Consider the following 14,635-nt stretch of genomic DNA (forward strand, 5'->3'; position numbering starts at 1 on the left):
CTCTGAAAATGAAGGAGAGCTGACTGGTGCCACTTTCCTCTCCTGCCCCCCAACATAAATACAGAGTCATCGTGGGAGGTGGGGCTACATCTGTGGGAGGTGGGGCTAGGTGTGGGACATTTGCTACCTAACCTGCTAGCTGTGTATCATGCCTACAAGTTCTCCTGAGGACCCACCCACTCCAAGCCTACTAGCCTTGGACCTGTGCCCAGTGCAAATTTTGCTAACACTGCCATCCTGCTCCCATGTTCCCCAGTGGGCACAGCCCCTCAGAGCTGGCCTGCCCCAGTCCCATTAATATCATAGGGAATAAGCACAGCACACAACAGGCACAGTCAGTGCAGAAGACTGCACTGAAAAGAAAAGGGACTCAGACATAACATCCCAGCATAAGCAACACACAGGATACCCTCCTGAAGTGCCAGGTTCTGCTGAATAGGGGACATTGCACTGCAGGGCCCTCTGGGACCTCTTCATAAAGTGACTAGTTTTAAGAGCAGAAGACACATATAACACAGAGAGGAAGACAAAATGAGGAGACAGAAAAATTTATCCTAAAAGAAAGAACAGGACAAGGCCACAGCCAAAGAACCCGGTGGAACAGATATAAGTGTCATGACTGACAGATAATTTAAAGCAATGATCATAAGGATACTCACTGGACTTGAAAAAACAGTGGAAGATATGAACAAGACCTTTAACACAGAGATAAAGAATAACATAGCAGAGATAAAGGGCTCAATGAATGAGAAACACCTTGATGGAATGAGCAGCAGGATGGAAGAAGCAGAGGAATAACTTAGTGACCTAGAAGACAGAGTAATAGAAAGTAATCAAGCTGAACAGAAGAGAGAGAAAATAACTTATGCAACATGAGAATAGACTTATGGAAATCAGTGACGCCATCAAACATAATAACATTCATATTATAGGAACCCCAGAAGAAGAGAGGAAAAAAAAGAGAAAATTTATTTGAACAAATAGTAGCTGAAAACTTACTTAATCTGGGGCAGGATACAGATATCCAGATCCAGGAGACAGAGAGGGCTCTCATGAAAATCAACAAAAGCAGATCCACACTAAGATGTAATTATAGTGATGAAGGAAAAAATTTAAAAGCACCAAGACAGAACAAGTCAGTAACTTACAAGGAAAACCCATAAAGATAGCAAGATATTTTTCAACAGAAACTTTGCAAGTCAGAAGTAACTGCCATGATATATTCAAAGTGCTGAATGGGAAAAATCTGCAGCCAAGAATACTATATCCATCAAGGCTATAGTTTCCCAGACAAACAAATATAAAGGAGTTCATGACCACCAAACCAGCCAGGCAAGAAATATTAAAGGGGACTCTTTAAGTGGAAAGGAGAAACCAAAAGTGATAGTATAAAGGTAGGAAACACTGAAGCAGTAAAAATGAATATTTCTGTTAAAAGTCAAGGAACTCACAAAAAAGTATATAAAATATAATAACAAATGCCTAAAACAGAGAAAATAATAGGTTCTAACTTAAATGACCATCAACTTAATATAGACTGGTATATGCAGAAGAGTATATAAACCTAGTGGTAACCATAAATGAAAAGCCACTAATAAATATGCAAAGAATAAAGAGAAAGAAATCCAAATGCATTACTAAAGAAAATCAGCAAACCATGAAAGACAGACAAGGAAGGATCAAAGAAAATCTTCAGAAACAACCATAAAACAAATAATAAAATGGTAATTAATACCCACCTATCAATAATTACTTTGAATGTAAATGGATAAATACTCCAATCAAAAGACAAAGGGGGACAGACTAGATAAGAAACCAAGACCCATCTACATGCTGCCTACAAAGACTGTAACAAGTTGTTTATTGCAGCTGTATTTACAATAGCCAAGATATAGAAGCATCCCAGTGACTGATGAATAAAGAAGAGATATACACACACAATAGTTTATTCAGCCATCAAAAAGAATTAAATCTTGCCATTTACAATGACATGGATGGAGTTAGAGTATAATGTTAAGCAAAGCAAGTCAGAAAAAGACAAATACCATACGATTTCACTCATATGGAATTTAAACAACAAAACAAACAAATAAAGGGAAAAAATAAGAGACACAAATCAAAAAATAGACTCTTAATTACAGAGAACTGATGGCTACCAGAGGGGTGGTGGGGGGGGCGGGCGGGGAGAAGATGATGGAGATTAGAAGTGTACTTCTCATGATGAGTACAGAGTGATCTATAGAAGTGTTGAATCACTGTGTTGTACACCTGAAACTAATATAACACTCTATGTTACCTTGAATTAAAAGGAAAACTTTAAAAAATAGCAAATGATTTTTTCCACAACTTGCGTATCACATAGTATCCCAAGACAGTTCTACAAAATCATATTGAACATGGAAAGCAGAACCTGATGCATTTATAGATGGAAAGTGCTAACACAACTTTTGGATTTAATGGGAAAAATAAAATCATCTTATCCTCAAAGAGCTAAGTCTTAAATCATTTTGCATATTAATGTATGATGGATTTCAAAAATTAAACTAAAAAATATTAGAGATTTTAAAATAAGTTATAGTCTTTATATGTATACATTTACCCCAATGTAAATTGGCTTTTTCAAAATTATTTTTCACTTAAAAGTTATATGATTTTAAAGTATCTTAATTTTTAAAAATGTATGGCTATTCAAGCATACCCAGTGAAATTTCTTTATATTCAGTGAAATTTAAACAGTAAAAGTTTTCATCCAGTTGACTAACTTGATTCACTTTTTTTAAGATAAAAGATTTACTTATTTATTTGAAAAAAAGAAGAGAGATCACGAGCAGAATAGGGAGAAGGAGAGAGAATCTGAAGCAGGTCCACATGAGTGCAGAGCAGGACACGCATGAACCTGAGATCATGACCTAAGCCCAAACTAAGAGTCAGACACTTAACCCATTGTACCATCCAGGCACCCTAAGATGATTCACTTCTTAATATGGATTCTTGAGAATGGAATTTGTAAAACATAGTTTATGTCCTATGCTCCAAGAGTGGATCCCTAAAAGTAACTATTTCACATAAATGTTTAGTATTTTTTTTAAGATTTTATTTATTTATTTGAGAGAGCGAGTAAAAGCATAAGCAGAGGAGAGATAGAAGGAGAGGGAGAAGTAGACTCCCCATTGAGCAGGGAGCCCAATAGGGGGCTCCATCCCAGGACCTTGGGATCACAACCTGAGCTGAAGGCAGATGCTTAATCAGCTGAGCCACCCAGGTACTCCAGTGTTTACTATTCTTCAAAGAAGGTAGGGAAAGGGAGAAAAATAGGTGACTATGAATATCTAATCCATTTTGTTAAAAGAAAAATTTTCCCAAAGTTGTTTTATTTCCCATGCCAAGGTAGACTTTTACATACTTAAGTACAGAGCTTTAATTAAGTTAAAAATGAACAAGGTATAAGTTTGTGGCAATGTTTTAAGTAGAAATCCTCCACCCAGAACTTTTAAGTTGTCTAATGTATACTAGACTAGCTGAATTCAGAGCAAGCAAACCTTTTGAAGCTATGTTGTATGCAAAAGGATCCATTCACCTGAGAAGACAGACCTAAATATCCCTCTTAATGAGCCATGATGTGGAATATGGCATAAGAACTTCCTGCCAGTCCTCTTCTGTGCTCTCCAGTCTGTATATGGACTTGTAACCAAAAGAATGCCTGGGTCTTATCTGCAAATGGACTTTATCTATATGAATAACAGAAGAATCACCCCTCAAGGTGACATTTCATGAACCCCAATGGGAGGACTGTGGCCTTTGAGTGCTATTGGGATGTAGACATTGGTTTCCTTTGGTTTGTCCCATGAGAGGACCAGGCTGTGCTATGAGAGGGGTTTCTTCCTGTCAACTAAGCCACACACAGACTCTAAAGCTATTTCTTCTCTATCTTGACACTTTACTCACCAACCCCAGCTCCCATCAAAGACTTCTCAAGATGTAGATTGCTCAAATCTCTCTCAATTGGGACCAATTTTGCTTCCCACAGGGCATTTAGCAATGTCTGGAGGAAAACTAAGGAGGTTGCTCTTAGGGATGGAGGCTGAGGATGCCGCTGCATATCTTAGAAAGCACAGCACAGCACCCCACAACAAAGAATTATCAGGACTGAAATGTCAAAGTGCAGAGGTTGAAAAACCTTAACATAAACTGGGTGGAGGAAAAAAGTCCTACAGAATACCACATCACCTCGAATGCCCCAAGGACAATAAATTTAAGGCAAATTCCAATAGTCCAGTGATACACAGAGGACTCTCCCCCTTGCCTTATCAGGTGACTCTTTAGAAAGATGTTGAGCACTTATGCTGCTGCGATAACTTCTTTTAATGGCCTCGTGTTTCCAAAGAAACATTCCAAATGAGGGTACAATTTTTAAAAATCCATTAGCATCTTTATTGTAAATGACTTCAGCACCATGCCATACAGAGGAATCATGGTGTGAGACTGTTTTAAAAAGCAGTTGTTACATTAAAAGAAACCACCGCCACAACAAAACAAGGTCTTATTTTCTTACCACGATTTGACAATGATTTCTTCTACTCTGAGGTTGAATATTTTCTCTAAAACATTCACAGCACAGAACACAGTTTATAACTACATAATTTCTCTCCCATTTCTAAAGTTCAGCTTTTGAAGATGCCTTGTTTTAAATATTTTTATTGTTGGGCAGCCCGGGTGGCTCAGCGGTTGAGCATCCTTTCAGCCCAGGGCGTGATCCTGGAGACCCGAGATCGAGTCCCACGTAGGGCTCCCTGCGTGGAGTCTGCTTCTCCCTCTGCCTGTGTCTCTGCCTCTCTCTCTCTCTTTTTCTCTCTGTGTGTGTGTCTCTCATGAATAAATAAATGAAATCTTTTAAAAAATAAATATTAGCCTTTCACATCAAATTAGACTGAGTGGCCCATGGATTATCTCTAAACTGAAGATAACCTTGATTGTCATGCACATAGGTAGGAGAAAGTATTATATTCATATGGATTCTGTCCAAATGATTTCTTCAGCTTTAATTTTTAAGGAGGCCCATGCCTTATCCATTAGGCAACTGGGGCTTCTCAGCTTTAATTTTTAAATGATAAACATAGCACATGAACATATTTACTCGAAAAAAATTCTAACATGGAAATACATAGAATAAAGAGTAAAAAATCACTCCCAATCACATTCTTTGCCTCATACATGGTATATATTAAGGCAGTTTGATAGGCTTATGATTTTTCATTTTAAAAAGATTTTTGAATAGGATATACAGGCAAATCACTCAAAATTCAAAAGTTACCAAAGGGTTTATAGGAAAAATTAAGTCTCCTCCCTGCCCTGTTTCCAGCAATTCAGTTTCCCTCCCTAAAGGTAAATTCTATTGTCAGTTGTATGTTTGTGATATGTATTCTTCCCATGTTTCATGCTTTTATGGACATGTACATGTTTAATAGTAAGCTGCCATTTATTATTTACTCTATGTTCAAAGTGCCAAGAACTTTACATCTCATTTGTTCCCCATATCAACTCTGAGAGTTAGAAAATATTTAAGTTAAATATTTAAGAAACATGATATTAGGTAACACATAAAATGTTAAAGCTCAAAAACGGTCAAATATCAGTAAGTCATATGGTTGGCCCTAAAATAAGTGAGAGATTCCCATTTTCTGTAGGAAAAGAAGAGAGTCTTCCATCTACAACATGTTGAACTGCATAGCTGTTTGCAAGGAAGAGAAAACCCCCAGGGGCCAAGTATAAATCAGGGAATGAAATTAGCCCTAAACCCTTGAGGGTTAGAGGTAAAACATTCATAAAAGACAGTGAGATGAAGCCTTGGGACTCCTAGACGAAATGGAAGGCTAACAGGAAACGGAATTGAAACTCTAATAAAAAATGGATTCTTTGAATAACTATACCCTCAGTAAAAGAGAAATTTGCAGGAAAAAAAAATCTTCCTTTCAGCACAGATAGGCGATAAAATGACTTCTCTTTCTCTTGGCTTTAGCTCCCTGTAGAGGAAAGAGCTTGATAATTGACTACCCTGGGGCATTTTTTTCCCCTGGAGTTTGAGATTCAAATCTAGACATCCCGCATAAAATGAGAAATTCCAACCCAAAAAGTGGTATAAAAGGGGTTTAGGCTGACAGAATGCCTGATTCATCTATCAGAAGCAAACACAAAATCAATTCAATCCAGATCAGAAAACAGTCCCACAGGTAAAGAAAGCCCCACTTCCCATGAAATAAAAACATAAGAAAATAAGACACTATGGAAAAAAAAAAAAAAAGATTTAAAACCAATAGAACTTCTGGACTTGAAATACATGATCACTGTCTCAATGGGAAATTAAAGAGCAGATTAGACATAACTGAACAGAAAATTCTTAAAATCAAAGATGGAGCTGAGGAAAGTTAAAGAGAGGGAAAATGGAAGAGTATAAGAAAAACGGAGGATAGAAAGAGAAGGTTCATTGTAGGTCTAAAATAAATTTTAGATTAAGGCTAAATATTTAAGGAAATAATAACTGAGAATTTCCAGAATTGATCAAAGACAAGAATCTTCATGCTTTGAAAACAGGAGTTCCAAGTAGGATAGAAACCTACGTCTATCCTAATGAAACTGCTAAAAATCAAAGACAGAGATATTACAAATAAATTTTTTAAAAAGTTCTGTAATTTGGTTGAGGTTACAAATCCAGTAACCAGTAGAATAACTCCCGTTCAATTATTCTCAGCCTAATGGGGAAATGCCTTTATACTTACTCTATTCCAAATCCAGTTTTTATTCTCTGCTTTTTAAACTCTAAACATGTTATTCATTCATTCAAAGACTTATTGAACAACTACTGTGTGCAAGGGAGTAGTTCTAGGATAAAAACACAAGAAAAACTCCATAACATAAAACGGCGAGAAGGAGGACTCTCACTATTGGAGATTCAGAAACTGATACATCCCAGGGGCCAACATGGTTTCTACTTGGTCATGTACGAATTTGGATTGTTAATCGTGTCATGGCTTCTTCCTGAATTGACCTCCTGAAATCTGACACACCCAGCCTGATAAATTATATTTTTGGCAGGAATGGGGAGGCATTGGATATTAAGGTAGATGAACTTTTGACCTTTTAGTTTAGTGAGATATGCTTTAGTAACTTAGTTCCTTTTGGTGAAAATGGTCTCTCTTCCAACTTTGTGTCACATTAACGGGAACCCCCAGGTTCTTCTGCACAAATACATGATGTTCTATTCCAATCTCCTTCACCCAACAATTTTGCCTTGGTAGTGTCAAAACAAAACAAGCAAAAGAGCCAAAGGCAGACGCTCAACTGCTGAGCCAGCCAGGTGCCCCAGAGATCTATTTCTGAATGGTTAATCTTGTCGTCTTGCTTTAAAAAATTACTAGAAATTTTGCCGAGTGCTTCTTTTGTTCCATTGATGCCACATGAGTACTTTGAATGGGTCATTTCATTTAATCCTTAAAACAGTGTCCTAGAGAAGTATCATTATTATCTTCCCCATTTGACAGAAGAGGGCACAGGAGCTTAGTGTGGTTAAGTAACTTGCCCAAGATCAAACAGGAAGAGGTAAACCTGGGATTCAAACCCAGACAACTAGAATCTAAGGTCCGCATCCCTAACAATATTATTCTGCCTCTCAATATTTATGCAAACTTAAAGCAATAGTTCACGATCTTCAATGCACATTAGAATCATCTGACATTGTATTGTGTGGGAAAAACATAATACCTTAAGAGTTGTGATTCAATTCATGGAAAATGGGACCAGTCACAAGTAGTTTCAAAAGCTCCCCAGGTGATTCTATTGTGTAGTCAACACTTTAGTTTCAAATGTATTGCCTTCTATGTCCCATCCACCAAGACCCTGATTTAATTGGTTTGGCATGTGACCTGAAATTTAAGACTTTAAAAATCTCTGCTCCAACCTCCATGCCCCAGGTTATTCTAATACGCAAACAAATGTAGTAACCTGGGCTCTAGTAGCTCCTAAACTTTAGTCAGTATCAGAATCATCTGTGGAACTTCATAAGCATGCAAAAGCCCAACCCCTGCCCTAATTCACTGGGCCTCTGTGGATTTCAAATTTAAATGCACATTAAAATCATCTGGAGAGCTTGTTAAGTGGCAGTTTCCTGGGTACCATCCCAGAGATTCTGGTTCATTAGGTCAGGGGGACTTAAAATTTTGCATTTTTAATAAGCTCACAGGTGATAAAACTGCTACTGATCTGGAGATCACAAGGAAATGGAATTTTCTCCCCAGGGACACTGGTCAATTTGTGGAGGCAGTTTTTGGTCCCAATAGGCATAATAGAAGAGTACTATTGGCTTCTAATGGGTAGAGGCCAAGAGTGCTACTGAACATCCTACCATGTACAGGAGAGCCCCCCCCCCAAAAAAAAACCAATTGCCTAGTTCAAAATGTCAATAATTCCAAAGTTGAGAAACCCTGCTCCAGACTTTACAGAAATGTTTAGATTCTTATAAGCCAGATATTTATAAATTTGGAGCAAAAATCTAGAACTCTTAAACTAGTATCTTTAAAATTAAGATATAGAGCTATCTGTATGGTATATATTGTAAAATGTTGTAGAATGTGGTGATTTTTATGTCTAAACAGAAGACTGTAACATTTGGGTGTCTTTCAAGGGTTCCAAATCCTTATAAATTTGCCTTGAAACTGTACACAAAAATCAAAACTTACTTTGAAAACCATTAGAGGATAATTATTCTTTTTATACAAGTAGCGGACATAGGAACTGATAAAGTCAGTATTCATAGTATATTTTATTTTTATTGAATAATAATGACATACAATATTGTGTTAGTTCCAGGTATACAGCAGAGTGATTTGAGATATATTACGAAATGGTCACCACAGTAAGTCTAGTCACCATCTGTCACCATACAAAGTTATTTTTTTTTAATTTATTTTTTATTGGTGTTCAATTTACTAACATACAGAATAACCCCCAGTGCCCGTCACCCATTCACTCCCACCCCCCGCCCTCCTCCCCTTCTACCACCCCTAGTTCGTTTCCCAGAGTTAGCAGTCTTTACGTTCTGTCTCCCTTTCTGATATTTCCCACACATTTCTTCCCCCTTCCCTTATATTCCCTTTCACTATTATTTATATTCCCCAAATGAATGAGAACATATAATGTTTGTCCTTCTCTGACTGACTTACTTCACTCAGCATAATACCCTCCAGTTCTATCCACGTTGAAGCAAATGGTGGGTATTTGTCATTTCTAATAGCTGAGTAATATTCCATTACCATACAAAGTTATGATGTTATTGACTGTGTTCCTTATGACACATATTACATATCTATGTCTTATTTATTTTATAACTGGAAGACTGTACATTTTAATCTCTCTTGACTACTCCATCCATCCCTCTCCTTTCCTCCCTTCTGGCAATCATCAGTTTCTCTGTAACTGAGTCATTTTGTTTTGTTCATTTGTTCTGTTTTTCAGATTCCACAAGTAAAGTCCTATGGTTTTTGTCTTTCTCTGTCTTATTTAATTCACTAATCATTATAACTCTCTCAGTCCCATCCATGTTATTGCAAATGGCAAAATTTCATTGTTTTTCTAGCTGAATGGTAATCCATTGTATATAAATACTTCATCTTCTTTACCCATTTCATCTATTGATGAGCATTTAGGTTGTTTCCATATCTTGCTGTTATGTATAATGCTGTGAATGTAGTGGGACATATGTCTTTTCAAATTATTGTTTTCATTTTGTTTATAAATACCTAGAAGTAGAATTGCTGGATCATATTGTGTGATGCTATTTTTAAGTTTTTTGAGGAACCTCCAAACTATTTTCTATAGTGGCTGCTACAATTTATATTCCCACCAACAGTGCACAAGGATTTCCTTTTTTCCATCCTCACCAACACTTGTTATTTATTATGAAAAACACTGCAGTGCTGTTGAGCAGTAACTTTGCCTTATCGGAGGGGGAAAAACAGTTCTGTTCAAACCATTCACCAGGTTCTGACAATAACAAAGAACAACATGAGGCTGAGCTTTGAGAGGGGAAATAAACTGAGTGCAGGCAAATCATACAGTTAAACAGTGTCCCTGAAAATAAACAAGATGATTTCAAAACTCACAAGTAGAAGGGAGGTCTTAGTACCTATTTTTTTAAAATCTTCATTAAGCTCCAATGATTGCTGCTGTCAGTATCTATAGTCGTGCTGAGTAAAGCAATAGCTAAATAGAAGTTAAATTGTATGTAAGAGGTGTTAATATTTACATGTTATTAAGTTCAGTCTCTCAGAGAAAGCACAAGTTACTACAAACAGGGCTATGCCACAAATTTGTTTCTCTACCAACAATGTCGCTTCACTGTGCAATGAACTGGTTCATTTTAAAGCAGTCATGGCTGTTGATACAAGAGACTTTGTATTTTTATATGGCACATCTTTCGGTCCATATGAAAACAAGCATTTTGATTGTTAATTATTCTCTGACACTTTGCAGTTACTCCAAAGTAATGCTCTTCCCATTTCCATTAGGTCAATATATGGTTCGTGGCAATACTGTACAAGTTCAAAATTTCATTACGGGAAGCTTTCTGGAGTACTATGAGTAATATTTGGCTCTCCTCTGCTAGGTGCTGGATCAAACTGCAAGAAAGTATTATAGATTATCATCAAGTTCCATGATCACAGCTTGAATACCACAATGATAACAATAGTTTGGAGCACTAAAAATTATTATGACACTCCAGTCTTAAGCACCAGTTATATCCCTCCATCACTAGCTGGTGAGCTCTGGACACCAACGTGAGGCCATTGGCATGATTAAATGTTTTGGAAATGTCTTGCCCAAAGGTGTAACCAGCTCTTCGAGGAGATACACCCTAACCCAAATGATTGTCTGCATCTGACCACAAGTCACACATTAGACCCTCATGAGGGACTTCTAGGTGATCAAGCACTCTGATGTGATCCACTGTATGTAGGCATGATGAGAGTCCACCATGTAGACAGAATATCTGCCTATCCACCAAGCAGTGAAAGGAAAAGTCAAAAAGATACATAAAATGTTTCCAAATATTTGCATTTCCATATTTCACTAAACACTCATCGTAGACTTGTGTGATCTGTCTACTCTCGTGATTTCCTAGGAGAATGGTGATGCATTCATGGTAACAGACCTGAAGAGCTACAACAGGAGTGACTGTTTCAACTGTGTAATATCCTCTGTCAGCATGATCTCTCATAAACAGGTAGTTTGTACCTGGTGATTTCTCACCAAACCTAAACAGTTCATGAGATCCTGAAATTGTCCCTGCACATCTCCACAGATGGTGACTGGATATGGAACCTCTTGCATGTTGCATTCTTTTGTCAGGATTTCTTTAGCCTTCTGGCAAAGGCTCTTGACCTGGGACTCTGACAGCTCTTTGTACCCTTCAGCCATTCGATCCACTGGTCCAGCTCCTTGGTGAATACCTTCTCATCCATCATGCCACCCACCCAAACTGGTTGTGGCTGCACACTATTCCCACAGCACCACCCACACTATGGGTAATACACACATGCAGGGGCTGGTTCCCCGGGTACTTGTGTAGCTACCGGCAGCTGCTCAGCACCAGCGTGAACCCTGGGGCTCTCCTGCACTACCCGGCCACCTGCTGCTGCCCTCCTCTGCTCCTTATCTTTTTGATGATAGCATTCTAACAGGTATGAAGTGATCGATCATTGTGGTTTTGATTTGCATTTCCCTGATGCATAGTGATATTAAGTACCTTTTTATGTGCCTATTGGCCATCTGTCTATCATCTTTGGAAAAATGTCTATTCTGGTCCTCGGCCCATTTTTTAAATTGGATTGTTTCCTTGATATTGAATCCTAGGAGTTCTTTATATATTTTGGATGTTAGCCTCTAATCAGATATATGACTTACAAATATCTTAGCCTGTTCAGTAGGTTGCCTTGTTTTGTTTTGTTGAAAGTTTCCTCCATTATGCAAACGCTTTTTAGTTGGATGTAGTTCCATTGTTTTTGTGTTGAGACAGATGAAAAACAAACATATATATATATATATATACATATATATATATATATTTTGCTAAGACCAATGTCAAATCAATGTCAAATAACTTACTGCCTATGTTTTCATTGAAATTCGTGGTTTCAGGTTCTATATTTAAGCTTTTAATCCATTCTGAGTTTATTTTTTTACATGGTGTACAAGGTCTAGTTTCACTCTTTTACATGTAGCTGTCCAGTTTCCTCAAAACCATTTACCGAAGAGACTGTCTTTTCCCTATTATATATTCTTGCTTCCTCTGGTGATTAACTGATAGCATAAGCATCTGTTTATTTCTGGGCTTTCTGTTGTGTTCCACTGATCTGTGTGTCTGTTTTTGTGTCAGTACCATGCTGCTTTGATTACTATACTTTGTAGTATAGTTTGAAATCTAGATGCATAATACTTTGTTCTTTCTAAAGATTGCTTTGGCTAGTCAGGGTCTTTGGTGGTTCCACACAAATTTTAGGATTCTTTGTTCTAGTTCTAAGGAAAATGCTATTAGTATTTTGATAGGCATTTCATTAAATTTGTAGATCCCTTTGGGTAGTATGGATATTTGAAGAAAGTTTTTCCCATCTGTGAGCACAGTATATCTTTCCTTTTGTTGTATTTATGTCATCTTCAGTTTCTTTCATCAGCAGCTTATGGTTTTCAGAATATAGATCTCTCATCTCTGGTTAAATTTACTCCTAGGGTATTTAATTCTATTTGATGCAATTGTAAGTGGGATTATTTTACTTATTTCTCTTTCTGATAACTGGTTTTTAGTGTGTAAAAATACAACAGCTTTCTGTATATTAATTATGCATCCTGTCACTTTATTAAATTCCGTTATTCTAATAGTTCTTGGGTGGAAGCTTTAGGATTTTCTATATATAGCATCATGTCATCTGTGAATAGTGACAGCTCTACTTCTCCCAATGCAGGTGCTTTTTATTTCTTGTCTAATTGCTGCGGCTAAAACTTCCAATACTGTGCTGAATAAAAATGGTGAGGGTGGGCATCCTTGCCTTGTTTGTAATCTTAAAGGAAAAGTTTTCAACTTTCCACTGTATGATGTTACCTGTGGACCTGTCATATATGGCCCTTATTATGTTGACGTACATTCCCTCTATAACCCACCTGTTGAGAGTTTTTATTATTAATTGATATAGAATTTTGTCAAATCTTTTTCTGCATCTGTTGAGGTGATCATATGGTTTTTACCCTTCATTTGTTAATGTGGTGTATTGTACTGATTGATTGCAGATACCAAACCACCCTTGCATCCTTGAAATAAATCCCATTTGATCATGGTATATGATCCTTTTAATGTATTTTTAATTGGGTCTGCTAATATTTTGTTGAGGACTTTTGCATCTATGCTCATTGGAGATATTGGCCTATAATTTTCTCTTTCTGTAGTGATTTTGTCTGGTTTTAGTATGAGGGTAATGCTGCCTTGTGGAAGCCTTACCTCCTCTTTATATTTTTGGAATAGCTTGAGAAAAATTGGTAGTAATTATTCTTTGAATATTTGGTAGAATTCATCTGTGAAGCATTTGGTTGCAGACTTTTAAGTATTTTTGGTTGTTTTTTTTTTCCTTTTTGACTTTTTTATTACTGATTCAATTTTATTGCTACTAATTGGTGTGTTTAGATTTTCTATTTCTGATTTAGTCTTGGTAGATTGTATATTTCTGGGAATTTATCCATTTCTTCTAGATTCTCTAATTTGTTGGTGTATAACTGTTCATAGTAGCCTTTTACAATCCTTTGTATTTCTGTAGTATTGATTATAACTTTTCTTTAATTTCTAATTTTATTTGGGCCATTTGTTCTTTTTTTCTTGATAGTTTTTCTAAAGATTTAGATCTCTTTAAAAAAATCAGTTTTGGGGGCACCTGGCTGACTCAGTAAGTAATGCATATAATGAGTTCGATCTTCATGTTAGACATAGAGATTACTTTTAAAAGAATCAGCTTTCCTTCCTTCTACTAACTTTGAGCTTTGTGTGTTCTTTTCTCTAGTTCCTTTAGGTGTGAGAATAAATTCTTTGAAATTTTTCTTATTTCTTGAGGTTTTCTTATTTCTTATTTCTGTATCACTATAAACTTCCTCTTAAAATTGCTTTTATTTCATTCCATAGATTTTTGAAGCATTGTATTTTCATTCTTCTTTGTGTTAAAGTACTTTTTAATTTCCTCTTTGATTTCTTTATTGACCAGTTGGTTGGTTTGTAGCATATTGTCTACTTTCCATATGCTTCTGTTTTTTCCATTTGCCTTGTAGTTGATTCCTGGTTTCATAAAGTTATGGTTGGCAAAGATGCTTGATATGATTTAAGTCTTCTTACATTTACTCAGACTTGTTTGGTGGCCTAACATGTGATCTATCATGGGGAATATCCCACACGCACTTGAGAAGACTGTGTATTCTGTTTAATATAGTGTATTTTAAATGAAATCTAAATTACTTTGAAAAATATGTTTATAAAATGAAATCCCTAAGTATTTATCCAACATTGATTATGTTGTTTCATATTTAAGAGATTTATGAGGTGGTAGGGATGTAG

General features: G+C 36.6%; 1 pseudogene; it reads right to left on the bottom strand.

Moving 5' to 3' along the window:
• Positions 1-10,601: 10,601 nt before the first annotated feature.
• LOC100685646 lies at positions 10,602-11,510 on the bottom strand (annotated as a pseudogene).
• Positions 11,511-14,635: the final 3,125 nt, after the last annotated feature.

The sequence above is a fragment of the Canis lupus genome, chromosome 14 (genome assembly GCF_011100685.1).
Source record: "Canis lupus familiaris isolate Mischka breed German Shepherd chromosome 14, alternate assembly UU_Cfam_GSD_1.0, whole genome shotgun sequence".
NCBI lineage: Eukaryota > Metazoa > Chordata > Mammalia > Carnivora > Canidae > Canis > Canis lupus.